This window comes from Lissotriton vulgaris, chromosome 7 (assembly GCF_964263255.1).
Source record: "Lissotriton vulgaris chromosome 7, aLisVul1.2, whole genome shotgun sequence".
NCBI classification, from domain to species: Eukaryota; Metazoa; Chordata; class Amphibia; order Caudata; family Salamandridae; genus Lissotriton; species Lissotriton vulgaris.
Window position 1 is genome coordinate 834990187 of NC_141695.1, and position 22939 is coordinate 835013125.

Below are 22939 nucleotides of genomic sequence, written 5' to 3' on the forward strand. Positions count from 1 at the left end.
AGAGTGTTTTCACTTGTTTTTAATATTGTTTACATTGCATCCTGTTTGTCCATGTGTCATGATATGATGTTATTTTATTTGTTTGGTCCGTAAGAACTAGTTGTTCTATGTTCATTTGCCCAAAGGGAATCTCACTTTGACTTCCTTCTTCAACACTCCATCCTTCACTCAATTTTTAATCCTGACCTTGGAACCTATGAATAAAGGCATGACAGGTATCCATGAGACAGTTTTAACTTCACTATCCTGACTGCACTTTGTTCTATCACTTTACCCAGTCTTGGGTTAACACTTCTTGTTGTGAACACTGTTTGTCACATCTAAGTTTGTTTTCGTCTCTGTGTTTTGTGTTCCTCCTCCCTATGCTCCTCCCTGTGCGTGGCTACGCCAGGACGTTTTGTAAGCAGACCCAATGATGAAGCATGTCACACACATATGTGTGTGAGTGAGGGCAGTTTTCCAATACACATACTTGTGCCACTGCTTTTTCTTACCTTCCTTGGGGTCGTTTTCTCTCCACCCCTTTATGTGTGAATATATAGGAAAGCCTACAGCTTTCTCTCTACCCTGCAGAGGGTCTGTACATATAAAACAGACAGCCTCCTTTTTCCTAAATGAATAGTATCAGCACAGTGTTGTGTTTCTGAAGTTATTGTTTTCCAGCACTCTGTATGCTCGATTTACTTGTGCTTCGTAGTATAAATACGATGTGTTTACTGTTTGGGCACTTACTTAACTATTATACTTCGTTTGACTACCGATATAATACATGCAGAGAAGATGGATATTCACAGACACTCCATTTAAAATAAATGGAACAAACCCTTTGCAAAAACAAATTTGTCTAATTAGATTCCACTTTCCTCATGTTTTGTAACAAGCATTTAGTACTGCTGCTAATTCTCGTGCATCAAGGGAATTATCTGCTTTGAGACTTACTGTACCTTTTGCAGAGACATCATCATCACCTTACTCATGCAGTGACCAAACAGAGGTAGAGCTTACCTTGACTGGTACCATTGAGAGTGATCTCCTCTCCCTTTAGTGACGCTGCCTGTAAAGGTCTTTCCCTACTCCTGTATAGACAAAAGAATCAGGTGATTGTATTTTGATTTCAGTAATTTTTTATTGAAAATTATATTTACATGGTGTGAGACATATACATGGTGAGTAACTTGAGTAGCAGACAGGAGGGGAAAGAGAGAAAGAGAAAAACGCCCAGGGGGCGGGGGGGTGACATCAAAGTAACAAAGGTTCATCATCTTGGCATTTAATAGTTCTGACTCCGTCTGCTCAGTTCTGGCCCCCCCCCCCCATCACCGTTCGATTGTCTCTCGCGCGGTTGTCGGTTCCCAGTGTGTTTTTGGCCGTTATGGTGTCTGCTCCCCTTAGGAATGTTACCCAGTTGAATCATGCCTTGACTGTGGCTTTTGCTGTGTCCTTCCAATTGTTCAGTACTGTCTTGACTGCTGCCGTTAGTAGTAGGTCTATCAGGTCCCTGTCCTCTTTGGTTTTGATTGAGGGGTCCATAAACCCTGTGGCCAGGCTTTTGAACTCAAGTCGAAATGAGGTGCCTGTTATGTCATTTATCAGTGTGCCTATCGTTTTCCAGAACTTCTTGACCTTGGTGCAGTCCAAGCTGAGGGGAGTCCGGTTCTGCAACCCTGGTAGGAGTTCAGTCAGGACACAAGTTCTGTCGCTGTCCACAGCAAACCGTCTATCCTGTGGTGAACATCCACCTGGCCCACGGAGGCCCCTCACTTTAATACCATTTGTATTGTGAAACAAGGCTTATAGAAAGCCTCCCCCTTTCTCATTGGAGAATACCGAGCTGGATCGTACCGGTCTGCGTCAAGGTCAAGACAGTGGCTGGCTAAGCCCCTGTATTTTGGATTTGGAGTTTGTACATTCCACAGATAATATCCAGTTCACTCTGGTCAGTGAGGTGCGAAAAACAAGTGAGGAGCAAAACATGTCCTCCCCACCTTGTGAAGCACTGAAAATGGCGATAGGCGAGAAAATGGAGTCAGTTATGCAAGCGCTGGCCTGCACATAAAGAAGCTTAAAGCAAAGCAAAATTAGAAAGCAAGGTGACATGAGGTCATGTCAAAGCCAAAAGCAAGCACTGCCGTGAAGCAAGATAAAGTCAGAGAGCAAGATTGACATGAAGCCATATAGTAAGAGCTCATATCGAAAGGTACTGTTCTACTTCATAATTTTTCTCACTAGTCAGGCATATATAAGATTGTTCTACATTAAGGCTAGAATAAAATAACATGCTAAAGTCAGTTTAAAATGGTGCTAGTTGACGGTCGTCATCAGGTACTCAACCACAAGAGTGGCCCATTCATAACATTCCATCCCATGACCATCGACTAACACCATCAGCACAAATCAAGAATAAAATAAAAACTAACACAGCAAGGATTTATAACAGTCCATCCCCTTACCAATGGCTACTATAACATATTGTTCTAAAATCAACTACCTGGGGACGGAACATTGATAAGAGATTAGGCACACACTGAATTTAGCAACATAAGGATACTAGACTACACATGGGTAATACTATACCACCTAGAACAGAGCGAAGTTTACCAAAATCTGGCAGCCTCCCAAACAACCAATCCCACCGCCCCTTTTCGACACCCTGCTTGACCTCTTTAGCTAACTTGTGTAAAGCATCGATGTGGGACTGAATTGATTTAGAACGATCTGAAAGGTTAAAGCAGCACATTCCCTCAAAATCAGAACATCCATGATAATTTTTCAAAAGCAAGTAATCAATAGCGGCTCTATTCTGCAAAATTGCTTTTTGTGCCCCTCACACGTCTAATAAGAATTCTGTTAAAGCAGTTGATGTATGATTAATATTTATAACCATAAGACACGCTAATTCACTAACAGCTCTAGAGTTCTAAATCGCTAGGCCTGAAATTCCTACTATTGAAGCAGCTAAACCAATATATTAAGATTTCGATAATAAATGCAATTCAGAGTTGCAATGCTCATTAAGCTGAACAGCTTCTCTCGCAGTCCGAGCATGAGATGATGGATCTAATGGGAACATCATCAAACTTAATCCAGTAAAAGGTCGACCTCTGATATTTGCTGGAATATATGTATAAGCCACATTTCCACAGGAGAACAACCACCCTACAGGCAACTTGACATGTCTGAATTGACTGGTAGCAGACACTATATTTTTACATACCATATTGTTTTGCACATTAGCACAAACATTGTCGTGTCTATATTGGCATAAAATCTTTTCTTGCCAAGACATAGCAAGTTAGGTCGAATTCAAGCACATTTGCCAATAATAGCCGGGTCGCAAGTTAAATTGTAACAAACGTCGCCTTCAGTAATGTTATACGTCAGGACCTGCGTCATACTTTTTCAGTCATTGTCAGTAGCTTCAGGACAGAATCTGCAAAATTCATAAAGCGATAGGTGGGATCTTACATCACGTTCCTCTACAGCCCCTTCTGCATTTGTGACATTAGCACGTTGCCGGTGGCAGGAATTCCAGCCCGGTGCTAGACATTCCAATCGCGTGCGTGGTCGTGATGAAATCCAGCCGTCATGCGCACAGGCCACCCGTGGCTCATGACGGCTGGGTTCCTTCACGAGCATCGAAGGGGCTAAAAGTCTGCAGCAATACGTTAACAGGGGCAGGCACAGTTACAAGGCATCTTGAAACAACATCTAGCGTGCTCCTCATATTGGACATACAGAAGTATGATCTGTTGAGCATCGTTTGCGCCAAATACGTCCAGATGTTAGTCTTCTGAGTCAGCATCGCTGTCAGTCTGCGCGATCGGCTGGCCACTTCGCGATAAGGGGCTTCTCGTTCTCCCCGACTCCATGAGTATGCGGAGTCCAGCGAGTGCACACAGAGAAAAAACACGCCATACAGTGATCTAAAAGAACGGAAACAAAACAGGTATTACTCATTCTCGCAAATAACATTTGTCAGCCGGACATGGTCCCATTTTTGTTGCCCTGGCTTCATAATCAGGATGGCATTGTCTTTTCCAGTTGCAAGGATTTCTGCCTGTTCGGGGGGTCTATTTGGAGACTCTACCCACACTTTGACTCCTGTGTTTTTATCAGTTGAGCCAAACCCTCCTTCCCCACGTACAGCGAGGAGGGCTAGGGCAGTCCCCTTCTTTACTACCCCTCCGTATACTGGCATAATCATCATTTGAGCAACTCTGTCTCCAGACTGTATAACTAAGTCAGCAACTCCACTATTAAGTAGGATGACTTTAATTTCTACTTGAAAGCCTGCATCAATTACAACGCCCACCACTTGGATGCCCTTTAGAGCCAATCCAGATCGAGGAGCAATTAAACCAAAGTGCTCTGGGGGTATCTGAATTCCCACTCCTGTCTCAATGAGTGTAATGTCTCTCGGATTTAATTTGTACAACTACAAAGCATGCAGGTCAAGCCCTGCAGCCTCCGGTGTCGCTCTGCACGGAGCCAAAGCTCCAGGAACTGTCTCCCAATAAAGGATAGTATTGGTAGCCACATGAGGTCGAATCAGCAAAGTTGGAGTTAACATTCACAATAAAGGTGTTTCTGCATTTACTAAAGGTCTGTTATTTAAAATCTGTAAAGCTTCATTCAAATGATCTCGCCAACATTTCAAGGTACCATCAGACAACTTTTTCAATTGATCTTTCAACATTTCTTTCATACACTCAATCAAACCCGCCGCCTGTGGGTAATACGGGATGTGAAAAATCTACTCAATATTGTGCTGTACATAATAATCCTGCACCAATCTACCTTTGAAATGAGGTCCGTTGTCACTTTGAATCTGTAATAAACTTCCATAATACAAAATTAGCAAGTCTAGGGTTTTTGGAGTATTTAACTGGGTAGGAAGTTTACATGGAAGAGCGATCAAATATCCAGAGAATGTGTCCATAGCGGTGCACACATATTGACAACCTTTACTCGCAGCCCAATATAATCGATTTGCCAAATCTGTGCTGGTAACTTTCCTCTACCTAGCTGACCTTTCAGTGTCTATGGGACTGATTTGTGTCGGGCATGCTGACAAACAGGACACTGCAAAATCACAGTTTTAATCAAGTCTAGGGGAAGGTGTATCCCTCTATTTTCTGCCAACCTGCTAGTAATCTGCTCTCCAAAGTGTCCGCACTTCTTATGTGCCAACTTCGCAATCCCAACCAATTCAGAACCCTGCATTTTCACTTCTGCCTCTGAAATCTTAGCTGTCTCATCTGTGAGGGAATTTAACCAGGGGTCAAGTGAGTCGATAGAACAATGAGCATCTACATGGTATACAGTAACTGTACTTTGTATCAACATGGTCCAGATCTCTTTCCACAATTCCTAGCCCCACACCTCTTTTGCATTTATCATCCAACTATGAGCATGCCATGTGGGAATCTAAGTTGCTAACCCATTGGCCATGGAAAACGAATCAGTATAAATATGATATTTTCCTGGCAGTTCTTGTTTCAAAGCTTGATACACAGTATAAAGGTCTGCAAATTGGTTACTCTTTCCTTCTCCAGTAGTAGTCAACAATTTCTGGGTCACAGGATTGTATGACACCGCCTTCCAGTGCCTCTTATCCCCTACATACCTGGCTGAACCATCAGTAAACCACGCATGCTTCTTGTCCTCCACGGACAATACACCAAATGGCTCACCCTACTTCTCAGGTACATCATGCAACATCTCTGTCTCTTCCATTGGCGCCTGCGCCACCTGCTCATGCAACACTGCGGTGCCTTTGGGACCTACTTGGGCCCTATCCTGTATATTCCACTTCCATTTGATTACACTGGCTTCCTGTGCATGTCCTATTCTATGAGTTTTAGGGGAACTCATCACCCAAAGCATTATCGGAATTCAAGTCTCAAAATCACATCGTGCCCTAGGGTCAATTGCTCAGTATCCACTCGAGCCCAATAGCATGCAAGTAACTGTTTTTCAAAAGGAGTGTAACACTCTCAAACATCTGGCAGTTTCTTTGTCCAAAACCCTAAAGATACTTTCGTTCTTCCCTACTTCTGCCACAAACTGCAATTAGCGTACAGTACTTGAACTGTCACGTTTAGATCAACATCTCCGTCTTGTACTGGCCATAAATCTAAATTATGCTGAATAGCCTCTTTTGCTAATTCAAATGCGGTTTGCTGCTGCTCTCCCCACTTAAATGCATTTTTCTTTTGCGTAATTTGTACAAAGGGGCCAAAATCTGACTCAAGTGGGGAATGTGTTGTCTCCAAAAACCAAACAAACCAATGAACCGTCACACTTTGAGAGGGTCCGTGTAATTTGTCAGGATTGAGCTCCCATCCCTTACTCTGCAAATGCTCCACAATCCTGTCTAACTGAGTTTGCACCTGTTCTTGAGTCTCTCTCTGTATAATCACATCATCAATGTAATGGCAAAGCTGTACTCCAGGAATAACTGATACTTCATCTAAATGCTCCGCCACCAACCGGTGACAGATTGTGTGACTACGCAAGTACCCTTGAGGTAAATTCTTAAATGTCATTTGTCTACCATTCCATGAGAAACTAAATTGCTCTTGACATTCAGGGGCTATTGGTATTGAAAAGAAAGCATTAGAAATATTAACAGTCGCATACCAAGTCCCTGGGTGTTTCTGTATTTTATCAATTAAGGTAACTGTATCTGGGAAAGCGGCAGTCAAAGGAGGTGTATGCTTGCTTGTTCAATTCACGATAATCAACCGTCATACGCCAAGAATTATCACTTTTGCGCACAGGCCTCATGGGATTTTCCAAGCAGTAGTGATTGGGGTCACCACCCCTGCCTCTATCAGGTCCTGAATAGTTGCACTAATCTCTTCTGGCCCACCTGGAATTCTATACTGTTTCAAATGAATTACCTTTGTAGCCTGAGGCAACTTCACTGGGGGAATTTTCAAATCGCCTACTCTCACAGCGCTAACTGAAATGTACTCTTTGATCCAAATTGATAGTACCCATCTTCCAAATACAAACACATTCACTTCAAAATATCAATTCCAATGATATATTCAGAAAGGGGCACAATCAATACAGTATATTCTCTTTTTGGTATTCTCCCAAGTTTCATGTGGACTTTTGTCTGCACTGCCGGTGTCTCTTTAACACCTAAACCTGTAATGGTAAAATACTGTCCATTAAACTTTTTGGGATTTCCATATATCAAAGTGGCCTCCGCTCCGGTATCTACTAAGGCTCGGGCCCTCTGAACATTACGATGTTTCCAGTAAATTTCTATATCAACATTAGGTCTATTATCTTTGCGAGCACATCTCTGCACCGGAGCTTGACCTATTTCCTAATCTTCCTTGTATCTGTTCTTTGCGCCCAGGTCAAATCCGAATACATTCCTTCATATCTTTTAGGAATGAATTCCTCCTCTCTCCTTTCCTCAATAAGCCAATCCATTTCCGAGTCTCTCTCAACCTTCCTGCTTGAGTGAGCAGGTTTTTCCCCCTCCTTCTCCTGCTCTTCGCTCTCGCCCTCATCTAACGGTCTTTGCGATTTATTTAGTTTATTCACTCTCCTGCTTCCTTCCTTTTTATCCAGACCTCTTTTTCAGTACATCTGCCGTATACGTTTGGTAGTTATTCCATCTATCTCTTCTTTTTCCACAACATCCTTTAACAGAGACATAAAAATATCTTCCCTAAACAGCCTGTTATTGTCTGTACAGGTCTCAGACCTGGAAGCTCTCTCTGTTTTCATCCATTCCCCCAATTCTCCTAACTCACGAACTGCCTCAACCACCTGCGCCAAAGTATTACCAGTCTGATTGATCAGCAAAGTCATCATCACCTGTTTGTATGCAGGAGCAGCAGTACGAATTATCCTGTTTCGCACAGATGCATTCAACAACCCATCCATTAACCTATGTGCGTGATCCAGAAAAATAGAAGTTTTCATCACTTCCTCCATAAGCCTCTGTATAGCATCTCTCAAAGTAAACCAAGGTTTATCATTCGCTGGCCAGTCTGACTCTGTTGGGCATTTATGACTACATCCAATCACAGCCAACTGCAACAAGTTAATTTGTTCATTGTCACTGTAATTCCTAAACTGCTCCTGTACTGTAGAATCTGAACTAAGTGTACAGAATTTCACTGCATCTCCATGGTCCAACATCACACCAGCAGCACCCAGATCAAACAACCAAACCATTCACATAAGTAGAGATTATCCAGGTTTCTGCCGAAATCTGTCTGAAATGTCATTAATCTCCTGCTGAGTAAAATCCTCCATACTGTCCACCGAAACCCCCTGTGGAAAATGTGGGCTACCCTGTATTTTTTTACGATAAATGGGTTGCGCTTGAATCACTTTGCCTCCCACTGACTCACCCTGCTTCTCAGCCTGGTTACGCTCCCCAACTTTATCACATTCTCCACTAGAGTCCGAAAAATCCAAGGAATCCCAAATATTTCCATCCCACATTTCAAGGGTCCCAGACAATTAGAAACTTTGCAATAGCTAGGTGCACTTTCTTCTTAATAAGCCTTCCTCTGCTATTCCTATACTTATATTTTGCAATACCAACTGCAGCTTTTTCAGCTACAGACTGATAGGTTTCAGCTTATCTAGCAATAATTTATTCTGACAAGTTAACATTGTAGAGGTATTCTTGGTTTCAACACACTGTTTTTCTAATTTCTCACACATACTTTGCAGCTGAATATACTTCTCATACATGATTCTATAAGCATTTAGGATAATCTAACCCCTTCTTCCTAATGTAGAGAGTTCTTCTCCTTTTTTCACAGGCACTTTTTGCAAACATGCAACCACTTGGGCTGGCTCATCGTCAGCCAAACACATACTTCAATTCTCACTCAATCCAGCAGAATTAGCCCACTTGTGGGCAAGCACCCTATATGTGGCAATTTCCCATCTGGGACTCTCAATTGGTATCTGGGAGTCCGCCTTTGATTTTATAGTAAAAAAATTCTTCCCCTTTAATCCAACCTTTTGAATCCTGTGAGAATGACGCCAAGATGTATTGAATCTGCTTTTCACAAAAATGACAGATCCTAACTGCAACACTCCCTTAGATCAAGGCAAACCCAGCACTTCCCAAAGGCGAGGTAATAAAACTAATCCAATCGTATGGAATATAACACATATACATTTATTAATACACTACTTCAAAAAGGAAGGCCGAATGTATTAGTCATGGCAGACTCCCAAGTAACAAATGGATAATTGAAATAAACGGTCAAAATAAAATGCAATATATATATAGCATTTTAGGAGCAAGGTTTCGCATGTAAAGAAACTTGCTCGAATTCAATCCTCTCGAAAAACATGCAATAATGTAACCAACATGTTTTGTGAATACTAATAAATGCATTACACAACATTTTTCATCTAGGCGAAGCTTTTGAATGTGCTTTACCAACCAGTAACCCGAGTGTCTAAAAATGGCTGCTGAAAACGTGCGATACTTCTGCACATGCGTCTACTGCACCTACATAGTATGACATCTTTTGCTTGGTGGGAATTCTTTGCAGCTGCGCAGTAGTACTTAACATGGCCACTTGACTCTCACATGCTTGCACATGCTGTGCTGAAACTAAATCTTGCTTATTCTACTAAAGTGCTAATGCTATAGTTAAAATATAATAATGGGAATAGATTAGGAATAAGTGGTATACAGTGCATTCATTTATTTCCGTATTCCAATATGTTTTCCTTTGACTTTACTATTAGTTCGTATTTGGGCCTGGAGGGTGTCTGAAATCTCCAACTTGGAAATGAAATTATGGCCACTTGCAAGAAATGACATTGAAAGCTTGCCAAATACAGTATGAAGCAGAAGACGCGCCTGGGAACTTCACCTCTTGACCCGAAAAGAGGAAGAGACTGACACAAATGTTATATACAATGTAGATGAAATTATATGAAATCCGGGTGGAATTAAACCATGGGAAATTGACATTAATCGGAGGGAACATAGAACAATAAAACCTAAGAAAATGACATTACATTAGTATGGTGTGATGACCTCTCACCATCCCATTGTCCAATCAGGAGTTAGGAATACACGAATATTGAAACATTGGGGGGTGGTACATACACTGAGATTAGTATAACTAAGGTAGGCTCTGTCAGTTAGATTGTCCGACTTGTCACAGACCTGTCACTGATCCAACACTGCAGCAGAAGAAGGCGGATGCCACGGAGGTCAGAGGGCTAATCGAGCACTCTGAGAGAAGAATCGAGAGAGGCGGAAGGAGAAGAATTGAGGGGGAGAGACAGAGAGACTGTGGAAGGAAAAGAATCGATCTACCCAGAAGGGCGAAAAGTCATGGAAATAGTACCAGAGAGGGCGTGACGCTGGCGTTGCACTTAGAAGAGGTCACCTGTCCTTTCCTGCACCTGTCCTGAACTTTGGCTCCTGACTATTTGGGAGCCCCCTTTTCCTGCCCTTGGCCAGGGGTTGATCCTCACACCATTCTAGGTAAATATAAATCTGTGTGGTATGTCCTTGTACTGTTTTTCCTTTTCCACCCTTCCCAGGTACCAACAGTATTAGATTTACTAAGTTTTCTTATGCCTATTTTTATTTGATCATAATTTCCTTGAAGTTGGTGTTTGACATGTATTGGTATTTGACTCACAAAATGTAAGCATAGATAAAGGTTTTAAAACTCTCCCGAGTCTGTGATTATTCAGATTTAAAGTACATGTCAATTCTACCAATTGATCAAAGGAAACTTAGTAATTGGTGAGTGAGGTTTGGTAAGTTATGGTATAAAGTAAATACATTATAAAGTTAAATAATCCTGATTGTCAGCTGTAATTATCAGCTTATGTATGAGTGTTTAAGGGCCCAGGTGAGTATGGTAGTTTTAAGTAACCCAAGCTGGTAAGTATTGCGCTGCATCATATATACGTAGCAATGAATGGAAAAGAATAGCAAAGAATAGAAAGCAATAGAAAAGGTTTGGTTAGGAACACCTCACTGACTGATTCAGCAACATCCTGCTAGTCCAAGCTGAGGGGAGTCCGGTTCTGCAGCCCTGGTAAGAGTTCAGTCAAGACACAAGTTCCGTCGCCGTCCAAAGCAATACATCTATTCTGTGGTGAGCTTCCACCTGGCCCGCGGAGGCCCCTTGCTTTAATACCATTTCTAACGTGAAACAAAGCTTCTAGAAGCCTCGCCCCTTTCTCATTGAAGAAAACTGAGCTGGCTCGTACCAGTCCCCGTCAAGGTCAAGACAGTGGTTGGCCAAACCCCTGTATTTTAGCTTTGAGGTGGAGTTTGTACATTCCACAGATAATATCCAGTTCCCTCTGGTCAGTAAGGTGCGAAAAACAAGTGAGTACCAAAACAGTCCTCCCCACCTTGTGAAGCACAGAAAATGGAGACAGTGGAGAAAATGGAGTCAGTTATGCAAGCGCTGTCATGCACATAAAGAAGCTTAAAGCAAAGCTAAATTAGAAAGCAAGGTGACATGAGGTCATTTCAAAGCCAATAGCAAGCACTGCCGTGAAGCAAGATAAGTCAGAGAGCAAGATTGACATGAAGCCATGTGAAAGTCAATAGTAAGAGCTCATATTGAAAGGTACCATACTACTTCATATTTGTTCTCACTAGACAGGCATATATAAGATCGTTCTACATTAAGGCTAGAATAAAATAACATGCTAAAGTCTGTTTAAGATGGTGATAGTTGACGGTCATTATCAGGTACTCAACCACAAGAGTGGCCCATTCATAACAGTGATGCAGCTGAGCAACCTCCCTTCTCCAGCAGAGAGGCTCCTTGAGTATGAATAACACAATGATGCATACTGCCTAAAGTGATATGAGGTATGAGGTATACGAGCCTCACTAGAAAGACTGGGATAGACAAGACAGACCTGAGAAGATGAGATGGGGTCAGACGAGACAGGCCGGATCAGAAAGGCTCAGATAACATAAGTTGGGGCAAAAAAAGGTGGGGTGGGGCAAAGAAAAAAGGCTGCTGGAAGAAGCCTACTGACAGTTTTGTTGGGAAGAATCCTCCAGACAGACTTGTCAGAAAAAAAGACAAGTTTGGACCGTGGTGCTAGAGAAATGTTTAAGGATGAGGTCCACTTCATTGTACTAAAGTCACTCCTGCTGTAAAATAACGAAGTGCTACTTAGCCTGCAAATGTTACAGATAAGCCAAGTTCATTTAGGTGGAGGACAGGGCAGTCTAGCAGAGCGGTTCAGTGGTAAATTGTGGAGCACATATTAAATGCGACAGGGTATTGTCACTTGTAGGGGGCACATTCTCCAACAAAATAGTGTAAATCATCAGATACCTCTGAAACACAAACTCACTTTATTTGGAAGGCACCCAGCCTTAATTGCTTTTTACAACTTACTGCTGTCTGTTTTAACCTAAAACTAGAGGAACCTTTGAGTCTTCCCAGATTGGCACTGTGCTTGAACCTACTATCCTAGAGGATCCGGTTCTATTCCAGCCTACTAACAAACCAATATTTTGTGACCTCCTAAAACGGTGCTCTTGAAGTGTAAAATCCTATCTTTAGATTATGTGCAACAGCTAATGTGTTTGCAGTCTCACCGGCAACCAAGCATTCAGCCACATAGTGTGGCATGCTTCATTATGGGGCTTCCTGGGGAAACAACTTTAGGTCTTCCAAGCACCTTCAACGTCAGATATCTATCCATCTTACGTCTTGATTTATCTACGGTCTGAATGTATTTTTACTGATGTCAACGAAAGATTAGCATGGGTAAATCATAAATACTTAACTTATTGTTATCCCCATCACATGATTAAAAACGATCGGAATCCAAAAATTGATTTTTTGTATTTCATTTGTCTACATGTTTCAGCACTCAGAGCTTCAAATGATCACTTGTGTGGACGTGTGATTTTACCATGTACTGTCACCTGAGGTATTCTTTGTCAGTAGAAATACTATACCATAAATGCAGCAATTCAATTGGAACATTATACCACAGTATTGTGTAAAATAACTGTTCTCAGAATTTGGGCCAACAACAAACTCACAGCATATTAACAACCCCACCCGCAATCATACTTAACTGTTTTAAGGAGATTGTTTTTTTAATCAAGTTCCTTCAGGTGCATTTCTGCTTGTGCCAAATTAATGATTGCCTGTCAAAATGGCCAAGGAAACCTTTGTGTTGTAAACAATGGCTTTGTCATCTACAGACAAAAAGTCTGACTCACATCGTATCAACTTGTCCCTAGTTGCTGACTGAACACAAGGATTTGTTGCGTAACCTTTTTAATCAGAATGGCATCAGAACCTTCCGTAATGCCTTATTCGTCTGTCTAAAAGGTGAATGTCCACAAGTGGTTGCACTTTTCACAAAAGTGATCATAAAAGCTTATAGACTGAAGTCAGATAAAGGTTTAGACGCTGCCTTGTGAAGCACGAATGAACAATAGCTCCACTCTGACCCTGTTCAATATCTTCAATGATTTATCGTGGCATTCTTTATTTATGTATATTTACTTTATTCTAAATATAGTGGAAGCGGCAGTACAGGACATGATTTGGAACCATAAGGTCCAAGGGAATATGAGGGGTCAGTATTGAAGAATATCCTGATCTGACGCTTCTTATTATTATCTTTTGCGCATTATTGCAAATTTTGCACCAAATGGAAAGAGGTCATGTCATTGTTAGATAAAATGTTAATTGTAGATATTACAGTTGAGGGGAGTTGAGTAAGTGTTGTAAGCTTGATATATTTTTTCTTTTAGTTTGAGTAAATGTTATCTTGTCACACCTACACATTAAGGGGTCGATTATTATCGCGGACGGACTTGCGTCCGTCCGCGATCACTGAGGAGGAGGGAACGTCCGCAGGGGCTGCGGAGTTCCCTCCAGTGCGATTAGGATGTGACCGCCACTATTGCTGCTGGGGCAAGATGGCCGCCGAGACGCCGTAGGGGAAGGTCGCACCCTACCCTGCTCCTGATGGTGGCTTGATGGAATGAAGAATGCTCACCTAGTTACTAATACTCACCAAAAGTATTGGGCGACGCAATACTCTACATTTAGCACTATATTCTGGAGTGCTCGTGGATGAGATGTTTACAGCGGACTGGCCCACAATATTCAAAGATCTCACGCATGTTAAGAAGCTAAATAAGGGAAGAATATTTTTGGAATCCTTCACAGCCTTAATTGCAAGGACATTTCAGGCGGGACGCTTTTATTACTCTAGAACGATGGCGCCCAAAATTTACCGCACGAACAAACAAAGCAACGATTTAGTCCCCTCCGAGGAGGAGGAAATGTCTGCAGATGGTCCTGGAGCCTCGGCTAGCAATCTGAGAGCCAAGTCAAGGACCAAAGCCCAGTTGAGGCGAGAGGCGGCGAAAGAAGCAAAGGAGGCCAAGGCACGAAAGTTAAAGGAAAGAGAGTTGACTAAAGCGGGTAAGACGGAAAGTGCCCGATCCGGTAAAGGTCTTAGTAAAGGAATTATTGACCTGAAGCTGGCTGAAACGCTGGGAAAAGAGCCAGCTCTACGACAGACCACAATAGTGGAATCTTTCCTACCTGCGGCGGGAGTAGTGGCGGGAGTATTGGCGGCTACACAGGCGGAGCAGCAGGCGCCTTCCGGCCCCACGCTGGCGGCTCTGTGTGGAGAGAGGCTGGGTCATGTGCGAGTGCAGAGTGCTGCGGCTGCCGCTGGGGCCACTGAGGATGCGGTGGGCGCCGAGATTGCAGGCAGCCTGGCGAAGCCTCCCACAGGGAGAGAGATTACAGAATGGGAGGGAGCGGACTTCCTTTCAGTGGCAGCAGCAGGGGGCGGGGCCACGGATTTAAAGGGCCAGGAGCCTGATGTAGATACTGCCTTAATAGAGGAAGGAAACAATGCTACAGATTTATCCTCAGTCCTACATCCAATTAGAGATTGTGACCCTGGCGCTGTGAACAATGTGGTGAGCAAGGTTGTGAATACCGCCCCCCTTGGAAATAATGGAGGAATGCAGGCTATGGAAATTCAGACACAAGCACAAGTACAGGAAGTACTGGAGTCATTGAAGGCAAACAGCCATACCCTAGAGGCCACAAGCACTGTCAATATAAAACATATGCAAAGTATCCCAGAGCCATTGTTGGCATCACCTGGTGAAGAGATTTTCTTCACTGGGAATGATGAAGCAGACGATGAAGAAGACGAGGATGAGCTTGATGGAAGTGAAACAAGCAGTTCGGATCCTTCTATTTTGGATTCAGAATTGGGCACCTCAGATTCTGTGGTAGGCTCCGGTTCAGAAACTGATATATCCAGGCCTGATAACGTCTCAACCATCTCGGACAGCGATACTGAATCATTGGAGCATGAGACAGTACAAAAAGTGGTAAGACCAAAAGTAAAAAAAGGTTTAAGAGAGGAGCTTAAGAAGTCAAAAAATAATGATTCTGTATATAAGGGTAAAGTGAAAAATGACAACCCAAGTCACAGGAATCAATCTAAAGCACCTCGTAGAAGACAAGTGAAACCGGTTGCAAAAAAATTAGTTTGGGATAGTACAGCAGAGTGCGGAATAACTCAGACTGGAGTATTTGTAAATACGGAAACGGGTGTTCAGGAGTTTACCTCTCAGGGAGCTGAGGGGGGCTCTGAAAGGGGCGCCTCAAATTTTGAAGTTCTATTTTCGACTTTAAAGCAAATCCAAACTGAGGCGCGCGCTGAGAGCCAGAGATCAAGCAGGAGGGCCAGACATGCAAATAAAAAGATACAATCCTCTCTACATAAGGTTAACAAAATATATGAGGACATGGTTGGGAGAGTATCTGAGCTAGAGGTTAGAACAAGTAAATTGGAAGATGATTTTGTTAAGATGAAAGACGCTGGTGATGACAAGGATAAGACAACTGCTGACATGCTTTGGAAGCTAGAGGACTTCGAAAACAGACAAAGGCGCAATAATGTCAGATTAATTGGAATTCAAGAGGGGAAAGAGGGGGGGGGATGTACGAGCTTTTGTTATTGATTTGTTGAAAGGTGCATTTCCTGATTTGGCCTCATGGGACTGGGAACATGAGATTCAAAGAGCGCATCGATTCCCGTTGGTACGTAAGGAATCGCAGGGCAAGCCCCGCGCAATACTGCTTTATGTTGGTAACTTTCTTTTGCGCGAAGCAATAATCAATAAGGCAAAACCACAGTCTAAACGTTCCTATAAGGAAACTGAGTTCTTTGCCCGTCCTGATTTATGCCACGCCACCGTGGAAAGAAGTTGGCGGATGAGGCAGCTCATTACCCCGTTTCAAAACATAGGCTATGAGGCTTTCCTTTTGTTTCCGGCACGTCTGAAAGTTGGACTAGAGGGTAATTTCAGAGTTTTTTATTCTGAAATTATAGCGCAAGAATACCTCACCTACTTGAGAGAGAACAGGGGCCGTCAAAAGTCTCCACGTAGTACTCTGGAGGTTCTAAACATACAAGCTGGCCCTGTCAAAAACATACCCCGTAAAAAGTAACAAACTATACAAGAAAACAAAAAAAAAAAAAAAGAAAGAAAAACAGGGTAGCAGGAGTAGTCAGATCTCTAACTATATCTTTATAAACTTTTAATTGAAGGTCGACTGTACAGTAGTGCTGCTAACTGCTTTATCTGTCCCTTTTTTTTTTTTTTTTTTTTGCCATATATTTATTCTCGAGATTTTTTGGTATGTTTAATCTTCTAATGTTGTCCAAATTGTTTGATATGCCTGTTTAAAGTGCAAAACCATTGCCTAATGGGTAACAGTTGTTGACAAAAATTTTGAGAGATAGCATATATGGTTAGCTTTGTTTCTATGCTAGGGAGCATTCTGAATGATGTATATAGTCAAGGAAAATCAGGGAGGGGGGGGGTGAGATAACCCGGTGGCAAACGTCGGCCAGACATAGGTCTTATGGACCTATTTGCCCGTAGGGGGGGAGGGATTCTGAGGGTGGGTCTTCTGGGGGGGGGGAGGGAGAACTTAGGGACAGGGCACAAAGGTATTGAAATCTGTAGGGGTCATGATGGGCACACAAAGGAAAAAGTGATTCAGTGGCAGAGTGTCAAGGAAGGTAGTATTGAAACCAATATCTACGCATTGTTTGTATTAGCTGTGTTGAAGATGAATTTTGTTAAAATAATGACAAGTGAACAGGCAGTCAATGGCTCCGGGAGAATCAGCAATGACACTTAGGTTTGTAACATGGAATGTGTGCGGCTTAAATGATGTCCAAAAGAGGTATAAGATAGGTGCTCGATTACGCCAGATGAATGTAGATTTTATTTTTTTGCAAGAGACGCATATAATGAGTACCCAGGAGTTTTGTTTGAATCAGCTGGGCTATCAGCTCATAGCCAGTTCTAAACAAGGTGCTAAAAATAGAGGGGTTGCCATTTTGTCAAGGAGTAAGAATTTGATAATAGGGAGAAAATGAGAGGACAAATGGGGAAGATGGGCCATGGTATAGATAGAGATAGATGGGGGTTGGACAACGATGGTGTCAGTTTACGGATCCACGCAGGACGACCCGGAGGTATTACAGTCTCTAGATTCTGAGTTAGCTGCTTGGCCCCCACAGGTTATTATAGGAGGAGATTTGAATATTAATGGGGCTGAAGGGTTAGGAACTGGACAAAATAGATGTTATAAAGGCCGTAAGAAAAGAGTCCATATGGCACTTGTTGATCTCCTGTGTAATAATAACCTGAATGATGTCTGGGGCACAATTAGATCACAACAGAAAGGATATACTTACTACTCCGCGCCACACCAAGTTTGTGTTAGGCTCGACTATTTTATGATTTCTAACAATTTAATGCCAAGGGTCAAGATTGATAGATTGCCAAGAATCTTAAGTGATCATAACCCTTTAATTTTGGAACTAAAGTTAGAAGGAGGAAAAAGACCTAATCGGGTATGGACTTTTGAAAGAAGACTTCTCTTAGAAGAGGATTATGTACTACATATGTCGAAATGGATCACTGAGTTTTTTTAATATAATAAAGGAACTGCATCGGTGGGAGTCATATGGGATGCTTTCAAGGCGGGTGTCCGTGGAGAAACATGTAGTTACAGCATTCCTAAACGTAAAATGGAAGGGGTACTGCAAAGGGAGTTAGAGAGAGCCGTCTCAGAGGCAGAAGAACAACTTAATAACTGTGTTATTAGAGGGGAGCCAGTTGAACAATATCTGATAGATCTAGTAAAAGTTAAAAGCGAGGCTGAAGGGGATCTGGCAAAAAAAGCGGCAGCACACTATACAATCCGAAGGGAGAAGTGTTACGAATATAATGAAAAAGTTGGGCATGTACTGGCTATGCGCACTAGGCAGATAGCGGCAGCAGGGACGGTCAGGCAAATTAGAGATGAAAACGGTAATATACAAACTGGCCCTGAAGAGATTAGGGAAGTATTCAGGAAATTTTACCAGACCCTCTATGATCATCAACACCCCTGTAGTAATGAAGAGATTAGCAATTACTTGGAGAATATACCAACTGAGAGGGTCTCGGATGAAGAAGCAGATAGATTAGAAACCCAGCTAGAGATGGAAGAGGTTAAGGAAGCCATGGGTAAACTTCCCTCAGGTAAGGCTGCTGGTCCCGACCAGATACCTCTAGAATTCTATAAAACTTTCTGGGGAGTGCTCTCTCAAGAGCTAACTAGAGTGATTCAATCTGCACAGCTCGGACAGTCTATACCAAAGTCGTGGGGGGGTGCAGACATTGTCCTGATTCTTAAAAAGGACAAGCCGGATGATGAGCCTGGGTCTTATCGTCCCATTACATTAATGAATAATGATACCAAAATATATTCAAAAATGTTGGCAATGAGATTTGCAGAAGTGATAAGCTCATTAGTTTGTTATACTCAACATGGCTTCATTCCTGGTAGAGGAACGACCCACCATACTAGGAAGGTAATAACATTATTGGATGCCACCGAAGTCACAGGAGACCCGATGGCAGTAATGCTGCTGGACGCTGAAAAAGCGTTTGATCGGGTCTCCTGGGACTATTTGTGGTATACTTTGGCTAGAGCTGGACTTAGGGGTGGATTTATAAAAGCACTACAAACTCTATATAAAGAACCGGCTGCGGCTTTAAGAGTTAATGGGGGCACTACAGGTCAATTCTTAATTAAAAGTGGTACACGGCAGGGGTGCCCATGTTCCCCATTACTGTTTGCCATGTATATGGATCCATTGATTTGCAAACTAGAGCTTTGCCCAGAGATAACTTCGCTGCCAACATTGCTGGGACCGTGTAAGATATTGGCTTATGCTGATGACGTGGCGGTGATAACACCAAACCCCACAGAGGCAACTGTCTATATAGAAGAGGAGGCCCGCAGATTTGGACGGATATCCGGGTATGCCCTAAATGCCTCCAAGACCCAGATTATCAAAAACTCAGCGACTACGTGTGATGATAATCGTGTGGTTCAGGCGGGGACCTATCTTGGAATAAAAATATCAGCTGATCTAAATAATTTGGTAGAAAATAATATCGCTCCAATAATAAGCAAAACAAAGAAGGACCTGGACCGGTACGAAAATCTACACTAATCATTAGTAGGCCGAGTCAATATCATTAAAATGATGATATTGCCAAAATTTTTGTACATATTTAGGGCCATCCCACTTTTATTTGAAAACAAGTGGTTTAAAATATGTGAACAAATGATCAATCGCTTTATTTGGGCTAAAGGAAAAACACGTAGGGCACTGAGATATATGTCTCTACCGCGGGAGCGTGGGGGCTGGTCTTTACCAGATTTAAAAGTGTATTATTGGGCAGCTGCATTCCAAAACATGTTGGGATTGGTAGGGCGGGCTGATATAGATGATTGGGACAATGTCGGTTCACTTGCAATTTATGGTTTGGTTTTAGGTAAAAATGCGGAAAATATTTTTTTGAGATTCACTGAGGAAAGTTATTATAAAAGAACACGGTTTAAGACCCTAATGGCTGCGCACAATGTCTGGAAGGGAATATCAAAAAAGATACACTAGGTTCAAAAACAACCCTTCACTCCCTAGTATGGTTTTTTCGGGAGCTGTATTCCAAGACTGGGAGAGGCGGGGGATAAGAAAGATTGGAGATATTCAGGGACCCCAAGGCATTTTACAATTTGTTGAGCTACAGGCTCGATATACCTTAGATACAAAACACTTTTTTAAATATCTTCAAATAAGGAGCTGTTTAATAAATAGGAAAGGAGGGCCTTTGGGGTTCGATAGAAATATATTGATGGATATTACAGAAGTAGGCTCGGATTGCACCATAAAGAGATTCTATTCTGAGATGACAATATTAAAGAAAGATGATATGGAGAAATGGATCAACAGGTGGTCTGTAGATTTGGATATAAATAGTGATATTTTCTCAGATTCATTAGAGATGGGAAGAAAATTGTTGTGCTTATCATCATTACAGGCTCAACACTATAAGACCCTATTCCATCTGTATTATACGCCTGGGAAAATTGCTCAATGGGGGGGTACCTCGGGAACCACCTGTTTCAGATGTGGTAGTCCGGGGGCGGACCTAATACATATTTTCTCACTTTGCCCACATTTAAATAGTATAAAACGGGATATTGAGCAATTCGTACAGAATGTATTCGCAATTACAATAGAATTAAATCCAGTTGTAATGTTACTAGGAGTCAACCCTGAGACACACGTGGATAATGAAAAGTTTCTATTTGTAGCATTGGCTATCCTCGACTATTAGTTGCTTCGGCATGGTTGGATCCTAACCCTCCTACATATCATCAATGGTTGGGGAAGATACTATCTATTCAAAAGTTAGAATCAGCTATTTATGCGAGGAGGGGGAGAAATGGCAAGAAACTTGGTCTGCAAATATGGGAGCCTCTTGTTCGATGGAAACAAGGTCCCGATTATTGATTACTGTTTTACTAGGGGGGGGGGAGGAAATCGAGAAGGTAGTGTATAGAAGTTTATGTACCTATTGTATATATGATTTGTTTTGGAAAAACTATGTATGATTTGATATTACACTTGTTTTTATGCTTTGTATAAATTCCCAATGTATATATGATTCTGCGCTGTGATGAATGTTATTGTGCCCTGTCCACATCTTAGGGGGGGGAAAAAAGGGGGGAAAAACCCTTCAATAAAAATATTTAAAAAAAAAAAAAAGGATGTGACCGCCACTCTGGCGGTCACATCCTCTATTTTTAACATTGCGGCGGGTGCGGCTTCAAGCTGCACCCGCAGCAATGTTAAAAATGCAGCCTTTGCATTTGTATGCAGAAAGAGGCAGGCACCGAGTGGTGCCTGCCGCTTTTTACATACAAATGCAGGGGGGTACCATAGGTACCCCCCATGTGCACCCCCCACCCCCCTTTCACCCAGGCCCTAGGTCCTAGGGGGCCCGCAACGGGCCCCCGCAGTGAAGTTACACATGCTTTTCCACGGCGGAAAACCCGCCGCGGAAAAGCATCTGAAACAGGCCATCCTAATATGGCAGACCGTGTCTGACAGACACCGTCACCATATTAGAGCTTTTCCACCGCGGTTGTAAGCCAGCCGCGGCGGAAAAGCTGCGGACGGAAATCAGGACCCACCAGCCATCCTAATGTGGCGGTGGGTCTTTGGTGGGTCCGCTGCGGTTTTTCCGCATCCTCCGGGCCGGCGGTGGCTTCCGCCGGCCCGGAGGATGCAGAAAAAACGCAATCGTAATAGGCCCCTATATTTGGTATTATGGAAAAGGCAGAGTAAGACAATAGGCAATAACGTGGTACAAGAGAATTTGGGGCAATACTGTTGTCCAGAAAAGTCCTCCCCTTCTTGTTTTTCTTATATGCTACCCATGCACTTTTCACATAATTTGCACTGCCACAATTGCTCTGCATATCCGGTTCTATGGACAGGTTATTGTCACATAAAATGTTAACTGCTGATCTCACATAATGAGGGGATTGAGTAAATATTTTTTTAGCTTGATGTCTTCTACTTCTATTTTTTTTTAGTTAATTATATCTTGTCACTTGTTAATTATATCTTGTCACTCCTTCACTTTATATCTGATGTTATGGAAGAGGCAGTGTAAGACAATAGGCAACAATGTGGGGAGTTGAGTAAATGTTTTTTTTGGTTTGCTGTATTTTCTTCTATTTTTTGAGAAATTTATCTTGTCACACCTGCACAATATGTCTGGTTTTATGGAAGAGGTATTGTAATACATGATGGGATGCAATATGAACAAGATCACACAGGATGATATTGCTCTCCTGAACAAAGTTATTGTTTTAATTCTTTGTTTATCCATTGTTTTGTGACATGTAAGTTTTTGTTTTAACTGAAATTAAACTTGGCTTGACAAACTCACAGCATTGTCAGAGGCCGTTTGCAACTAGGAAAAATCTCATGCTGTATACGGAGGACTGCAAGATTGCAGCCTATTAGCAGAACACCATCGCTCATATAAAGAAAAAATATACACTGGTCAAAGTTCACTGTGCCTATGTTTGTACCTACTGTTTCAGCAGACCATATCCTGGATTGTTGATTCGTGTTTATGTTTGCAGTTTACAGTGGTTAAATGGTAAGCAGATGTTTTGGCCCATGTGCTTCTTACATATTACTGGTGAAGCTGCTCAGTAAGGTAAGTAAACAATACATAAATCAAAATAAGCTTTATTCGATTTTTGTGAGAAAATCGTAAAAGCAAACAATTAATTAGAACACATTTACATTACATATTTTGAAAATGCATTGAGTAACGATGGTGACAGATTATTCGGTAGCACAAGATTTAGTTTCACCAATAAATACAGTTTCATTTAAGTTACCCCAATTCATTTTGAACGGAAATAGTTTTTCTGCATTTTACTGTGCTTTTGGAAAAAGAGGCAATTGACTTTGTAAAATATTCATTTTCTAAAAA

At 42.1% G+C, this 22939-nt stretch overlaps 1 long non-coding RNA gene across 2 annotated transcripts in view; it reads right to left on the reverse strand.

The window, feature by feature from the left end:
- Positions 1–1005: 1005 nt before the first annotated feature.
- LOC147702508 (uncharacterized) overlaps positions 1006–22939 on the reverse strand; it is a 33466-nt gene continuing 11532 nt past the window's right edge. Inside the window, exons 2-3 of one of the 2 annotated variants that reach the window (XR_015297534.1) lie at positions 3736–3923; positions 1006–1076 (exon numbers count right to left, since the gene is read on the reverse strand). This is a non-coding gene — a long non-coding RNA (uncharacterized LOC147702508). Of the gene's footprint in view, positions 1077–1106; positions 3924–22939 lie in introns of those variants that run through there. The other variant, XR_015297533.1, reaches the window with a different exon arrangement.